Consider the following 7,915-nt stretch of genomic DNA (forward strand, 5'->3'; position numbering starts at 1 on the left):
CATCCAATCATGTAACTGCTAAGCTGGGAATTCCGGGTTCTTGCTCAAACCCCAAATAAAAACCCTGCCGTGCAGCTGCTCGGGCTCTCCTCTCTGATCCACTGCATTGGTGACAGGAGAGAGATCAAGCTTAAGCCTAAATAAAGGTCTTTACTCTTTCATATGTGGTCCAGCTCCTGGTGGTTTTTGGGGGACCTTATGATCTGGGCACAGCACCACCAGAGAAGTGGCTACAGCAATATGGGAGAGGCTTTCCTATTGGCCCAAGATGCTACCTGATGACATTCTTAGCTTTTATGTTGATGATAACTAGTGGTCTGCTAAATTCAGAGTCCAAAAAGGTTGTTGTTTTTTTTTTTTTTTTAATCTATTACTCCCAACATGTTTGTTTAGACACAGAGGTGGGCAAGAAGTGGCTACTCTGGAAACAAGGTAACTAGCCCCTGGACCTGCAACACTCAAATCTCCACAGGACTGAGGCTCTAATCAGTCAGGGAGGCACTGCAGACTTGGCTTCTCAGCTCACAGCTGGCACACGGCTGCAGGGTAAGGCCTGCTGAGAAACTCAAAGAAAACACAGGTTGTGGAAGTTTTGATTTATGATATGTAAACATGTTTTTGTGATAATCCCAGGTGTGGGATACGGGGCTGATTCAGGCTGTCCACAGCAGCAGACTATTTGCCTCGTGCGGGCTCTGAGAGGAGCTCTTTGCCAGCTGCAGGTAGCTTAAATCTGAGGACTATGGAGAGGGAATAAATGCCAGGGCCCAGAGAAGGTTGAGGGGGCTCCAAGGAAGAAGGCTGCCGGTCCCTCCATCCCCCGAACCCGTGCTGCTCCTGGCTGCTGTTGATGCCGTGTGAGGTTGCAGATCTACTGACACGAGGATTGGAATTGCCCCAAAGAGCCCCAGGACCCTTAACAGGAGGAAGTAGCCAAAGAAAACTATGTTCCCTTTCCCCGCTAACCTTCCTTCTCTCCCACCTAGCGTTGGAGTGGTGGAAGGGATTGGGGTGGAGAAGGGAGGAAGAGGCATAAGAAACCAAAATAAAATAGTTTTTGAAGGTATGCCAACAAACACGCCGTCTCTACTCACGCTTCTTAGGCGACTTTCACCTTGCTCTATGGGAGGCAGCGCTGTTCGCCATTTTTGACACGCTACAGGTGACCTTGAACTGAGCATGCTCAGGAATGTGCCCGCTTCCACTTGTGAGGCATCTTCTCCGTGTGGCCACGAGTCGCCAATAAAACCCCTTCCTTCTCGGAGGTGGGGGCTTTCAAGACGGGGCTTCACTGTGTAATGGAGCCCTGGCTGTCCTCTACAAAGCGAGTTTGGGACAGTCAAGGCTACAAAGAGAAACCCTGTCTCAAAAACCAAAAAAGAAAAAGAAAAGACTTAGTTTCCTCAGGGAAGAGCACACCAACTGGTTGTCTAATAGCAAATGATCAGCCCTGCAAACATCCACATACAAGGAACATTACACAGACAGGTTATATCCAGAAACATGTCTATACATCTACATATATACATATTGTATCAATTAATGAAAAAAGAGGCCATGGACTTGAAAGAGAGCCAGCCATGAGGGCTTAGAGGGAGGACGCCAAAATGCACATGGCTGTCATTTAAAAAAAAAAAATCCGTTATAGACAGAAAACAAATGAGACAAGGACGTCTTTTAACCTACAAGTGATAAACTTCCAGCAGGACATCGTGAGAATGGCTGACATTTCAAGGGATGAGGCAAACTCACATTGAGAATTTCTTCACAAGGAAAACTGCAACCTGGAGGAATGAACCAAGCGGCCCAGGGCTGAGCTTGTGCAGCCCTCTCGTCCCAGCCTGGTTGACAGGCTCAGCTCTTCAAAAAGTGCTAAGTGAATAATAACTTCATTATGTGGAACGGCAAGATACTAAAATACAACTTGAAATAACTTCTTTTTCGTAAATGTTCTTTTAATTCCCTATTAATTAGACAGTGGTAACACTTCGGGAAACAGTATCAAAATATCGATTTATATAAACATCACAGGAAACTTAGAAAGCTCTCCTTTAGCATGGTTTTGTTGTAGCTGGTTTGGTTTGGCTTTTTGGTTTTTTGTTTGTTTGTTTGTTTTGTTTTTGTTTGAGACAAGGTTTCTCTGTGTCGCCTCAGCTGTCCTGGAGCTCACTCTGTGGAGCAGCTCTGCCTGTCTCTGCCTCCCCAGTGCTGGGATTAGAGGTGTGTGGCACCCCCGCCCCCAACTTCCATTAGCATGTTTTTAAATTTTGTGTTTTTTGTGTAGGCGTGTGCCTGATTGTGTGTGCACTGTGTGCTAGCAGGTGCTCTTGGAAGCCACACCAACAGATTTCCTGAAGCTAAAGTCACAGGCAGTCATGAGTCTCCATGTGCGCGCTGGTCCTCTGCCAGGGCGGCTGGTGCTGATCCGTTTCTCCAGCCCCATCAACATGCTATTAGATATAGTAGTTTATCACGTGCCAACATGTTAGTAATAATATGATATTTTTATGAAAATTTAAATTTCTACTGAAGACATTAAGAAGCAATTCATAATTTTTATCTCAGCAAAGTAGAACTTGTATTATTATTATTATTATTATTATTATTATTATTATTATTATTATTTGAGACAGGGTTTCTCTGTGAAGCCTTGGCTATGCTGAACTCACTTTGCAGACCAGGCTGCAGATCTGCTGGAAATACAGGCGTGAACCACCACACCCGGCTGGCAACTTGTATATCTCAGTAATTATTTCATAGTTTCGTATTAATGAAATAAGCACAGATGCTACAACCAAATCTGTGAGGTTTTAATTTATAGTGTTCCTATACGTATATTTCAACACTAATGGCTTCCTAAGTTACCACTGTAATTCTGTCTTTAGCATTATACTTTCTAAAATGATTTTAGGTTCAGTTTGTGTGTGTGTGTTGCCTGAGTGTTTTGTCTGTGTACCTCATCTGTGCCTGGCACCCACAGAGGCCGGAAGAGGGGGCTGAATGTCCTGGGATTGGTGGTTGTGAGCTGCCAGGGAGTGCTGAGGTCCCCTGCAAGAGCAACCAGTGCTCTAAACCACCGAGCGCTCTGTTCAGCTTCACACTCCTGCTTTGACATTGCATGACTTTAGCACCTGCCAGTTCTACCAAAACCATCTCCTTGCTGTTCTGAATTTCAGGCCCGATCACAGCCAACCTCTCCAGGCCTTCTAAATCCTGAGCATGCTGCCAGGCGGTTCCACCAGATGACACATAATGCAAGATTTTTTCCTCAGTTATGTTTCATTTAAGATGCTTTAGTTGAAAGATTCTTTATGAAAGGTTTTGTCATTATTCCTGTTTTGTTTCTGGTGCTGGTTATGGTGGTGCACACCTTTAATCCCAGCACTGGAGAGGAAGAGACGGGCGGAACTCTGTGAGTTCGAGGCCAGCCTGGTCTACATATCAGTGCCAGAGCAACCAGAGACCCTGTCTCAAAATTTAAAAAAAAAAAAAAAAAAAAAAATGGGGAGGTCTGACTATGTTGCCCAGGCTGGTCTCAAACTCTTGAGCTCAATTTATCCTCCTCCCTTGCTCTTTGGGAAAATGAGAAATCTTTAAAATACAAAGCCTCTAGCCTACTCATTCCTTTACACTCAGTAGTCTCCTCTCCCAGCTCAAGAATGTTTCTCTGAGCTGGTCTGGAAACTCCATCCCATGGGAAATTCAGCTACACAGCCACAGCTCTGTGTGAGCAAGCTACGGCACTCCGTAAGAACTTCACGAATAGTTCTGAGGTTGAGGCCTAGACTGAACCTACACAGCAGGACCCCAGCAGAGCTCAGTCTGCCATCTCCTTCAGGGCCTGGCCCTGCCTGGCAGACAGCTTATTCTTACATCACACTCTGCTGCCTGCCACAGCTCAACCCCCACCCCTCCCGCCCCTGGGAAGAGAAAGAGGATTGTTTACATGGACTAACTTACTCATGAATAAAATCACTGAGGTGGGGGCGAGTATTTCAAGTTATTTTCTAATTCCTCTTCCAAATCAGCTCCTTGAAGGGGATGAAAGCTGCCAGCAGGTGGCAGTGTTGATTTCATGCAGCCCAGAATGCAGGAGTACCGACTGTATTTCAGCTGCAAAAGGCAGTAGATAATCAAACCCCAATAAAAATCTTTATGGAATACTAAAATTCCCTTGCTTATTGAGAGTTTTCATCTTATTCGTCTCACCACAACACAGCCTGACTCCTGGGCAATCTTACATCTTGAAAATAAGACGGCTTATCGGTCCAACTTCTCAATCTGTATAGAACACAAAGTATCTCTCTCTTTGTCTCGCTGTAACTATTCCCCCCCCCCCATGTACTCTGAGTGGGTTGGTGCCCTGCAGTGGGGCAAGCAGGGACACAGGGCTAGTGTCTGTGATCGGTGCCCTGCAGTGAGGCATGCTGGGACCAAGTGCCAGCATCTGTGAGACTCGAATTCCAGATTTTACTTTAAGGCCCTTTAAGCTGATACAGTTTGTGTGTGTGTGTGTGTGTGTGTGTGTGTGTGTGTGTGTGCGTGTGTGTGTTGTAAATGGTGTCACTGAGTCATGAAGAGTATTTGAGCACTCAGGGCGTTGCCTGTCATGCTGCAGCCCCCGCCTCCACCCCATGTCCTAAGACATACCCAGTTTGAACTCGCACAGTACAAAAAGTCTGTGAATGAAAACTCAATGCTGTTGCACTGGGGACCAGGTTCCCGGCATATCCAAACCGTAGCCGAGGGCACCGGATACAAAAGAGACAGAAGCTGGCAAAAGGGCACAGCCTCGGCACAAGAGCCTGGCACAGCACCCCCACTCAAGGCGTAGCTTGGAAGCCACACTGTGTCCATCCCCAGGACATCCTGGAGCGCCCTTCGTGGTGCAGAAAGTTTAACTGGTAGACTCACCTTGGCCGTGACAGCAGAAGAAACAGGAGCCCGGGTGGATGCTGGGATACCTGGGCGCAGGGATGACTCTTCTTCAGCATCAACCCGGCCCGTCTACTTGTATTGATCTAGGCACGCAAGAAAAATCAGTTTCCCCCTCATGTCGTAAGACTGTCCAGGAGGAAAAAAAATGACTAATTGAACAATGTCACCTCAAAAAGAGGCCATGTGATGGCTCACGTTCCCCTGCTCTGGAGCACTTTGGGGCTGACTGTATGTGAGACGGAGGACTGGGACACAGAGGGGTGAAGCCATCTCTAAGCTCATGGTAGTTGGCACCTGATTTTTTTTTTTTTCTGATGGTGACTTTGATAATAAGGATAAATGAGCTGTCATTTATCGGCTGGGTTCTGGAGAGACGTGCGCTCTGCCGAGCAGCTGACTTTCCAGTTAGCAAATGGCACATTCACCAACTCGCTGACTTCAAATCCTTGCTTCTGTGAGTCAGCCATGAGTCGTAAAGCATTCCGTACCTGGTTACCTGGTTGGGATGGTTTTTAAAGCCGCAAGGGATCACGGGATTGAATGACTCACCTTGTGTAAGTACGAAGCCCTTCGAAGGATCGCCACTTGTTGTCCTAATAAACAGGGCGTTTGCGCGTGACTCTTCTCGTGTCACCTGCTTCCTGTCCGAATGGCACATCGGGTCACAAAGTAGGAGCGAGAGCCATAAAGGAACCGTGAACGAAAGTATTAAGCAAAGACCAGCCTGATAGACCGGATGGATTGGGGCATCTACACACAAGTGCCTTGCCATCTCTGATAGCCCAGCTGAGGAGGCAAGAGCTGGCTGATGGGGTTGTGTGAGATTAGAAATCCAAGATGTTTACTTTAAACTGGGCAAGCTGGCTCACGCCTGTAATCCCAGCACTCAGGGAGGCAGGGGCAGGAAGATCTCAGTGAGTTCGAGGCCAGCCTGGTCTACAAAGTGAGTCCAGGACAGCCAAGGCTCCACACAGAAACCCTGTCTTGGGGGTGGAGGGTGGGGAGTTCACTTTAATTTCCATATTCATTAGGAAAATGCAAATCAAAGCTACACTAAGGTTTCACCGAATTCCAATCAGAATGGCTATCATCTGGAAAACAAACAGCAGACTTTGGAAGGGTGTGGTGGGGAGAAATACTACAGGGAGGAAAGGCCCAGTGGCCCAGCTCTGGAAGAAACTAAAGAGAGCACTGCCCGGGCAGCGCCGCCCTGGATATACACCCGAAGAACGTGCGGGTTGCTCAGCCGCCCTCTCCCACGTCCTTCAATGGACTTGATAATTAATGCCTATGTTTTCAGAGGAGCAAGTGAGCTGTGGCAATACCTGATTCTCTCTCTGCAGACCCGAGTGGCTGGCCATGCCGAAGATACTCTGGGAATCCCAGGGCCCTCCTGAGAAACTCTCCCGCCCTACTGGGGACACAAAGTGGTGCTCTGAGAATTTATGATATGGGCTGGGGGTCCGGCAGTGGCTATCTGCCTGCTGGAGAGGCCGAGAGCCCCGCAGACGCTGAGCTCTTTGATGGTGGCATCAATGTTGGGTTAGATGCCCTCACTTGCAAGAAGCAAAGGCCGGGAAGCAAGCAGCGGGGCTTCCCCACCTCTTCAGATCTGGGCCATGGCCAGAACACACGCCCTGTACGGAAGAATCTCCCCCATCCCAAGGTAATCTTTCCTGAAAGCCCAGAGTCAAGACTCTCCATTGATTCCAGATGGCAGTTAAGATAAATTACCACACAGGAGCTGGTGCCATGGGGTTTTCTTGTTGTTTGTTCTGTTTTGAGACAAGGTCTCACTGTGTAGCTCTGGCTGGCCTAGACCCTGCTGTGCAGGCCAACTGGCTTCAAACTCACAGACCCATCAGCCTCTGCTTCCCAAGTGATGGCATTAAAAGAGTGCCCTACCACATCTGGTGTGGCACAGAGTTCTGATCCCAGCTTCTTAGGAAACTGAGGCAAGAGGCTATGAATCTGAGGCCAGCCTGAGCTATAGAGAGAGCTCAATGCTAGCCTGCACAAATTACTGAGACCCTGTCTCAAAATAAAAGGTGATGATGGGCTGGAGAAATGGCCCAGAGGTTAAGAACACTGTTCTTCCAAAGGTCCTAAGTTCAAGTTCCAGCAACCACATGGTGGCTCATAACCATCTATAATGAGATCTGGTGACTTCTTCTGTATAAATAATAAGTTAAACCTTAAGAATATAAAATAAGAGGTAGAAAGAACTGAGAAACAATATTTATAATATGGAAATAGAGGACAACCCATGTAATATTTTAGAATCTCCGAAAACAGACATAGAATATAGAAAAGCGCATACGGTGGTCATCAGGACACTCTGGAGCAGTTACAACTCAGGTGCAGGGTGACCAGGGGAGAGATGACCCTGGGGATCCCGGTGGAGTCTAAGTTAACATGCTGCAAGGGAAGCGACTTATTGCCAGTCTTCCTGACAGCCACCTTGTGAAACCAGCTGGTGTCCCCACCAACAGGCAAGTGGCCACAAGAAAATGGAGCATGTGTTTCCATGGGGTTTGTTTCCACTGGGGAAGGGGTCATTCAGGAAAGGAGAATGGGACTGGACAACACCACCCTGAGTAAAACAGAAAAGCACAGTGTATCTTCTCTCCCAGGTGGGCCTAGGTATGGCCGCCGCCTAGGTATGGCTGCAGCAGGTGATGAGCCTGAGCAAAAGCGCCATCGGAAAACCCATCACGTTGGGTGAGGAACATATGGTGAGAGAGAGAAAGACAGAAAGAGAGAGAGACTGAGCTCTACTCTGAAGTCCAGGCCTGAAACTCACTAGGTAGCCCAGGCTACCCTTGAGCTCACAGTAATCCCCCTGTCACAGCCTCAGCTTCCCAAGTGCTGAGATTATAGGCAGGAGTCACCTATACCCAGCCTACAATCTTTTATTTCTTTCTTTACACACACACACACACACACACACACACACACACACACACACACACACACA

This window comes from Psammomys obesus, unplaced genomic scaffold (genome assembly GCF_907164565.1).
Source record: "Psammomys obesus unplaced genomic scaffold, mPsaObe1.curated_primary_1811, whole genome shotgun sequence".
Taxonomy (NCBI): Eukaryota; Metazoa; Chordata; class Mammalia; order Rodentia; family Muridae; genus Psammomys; species Psammomys obesus.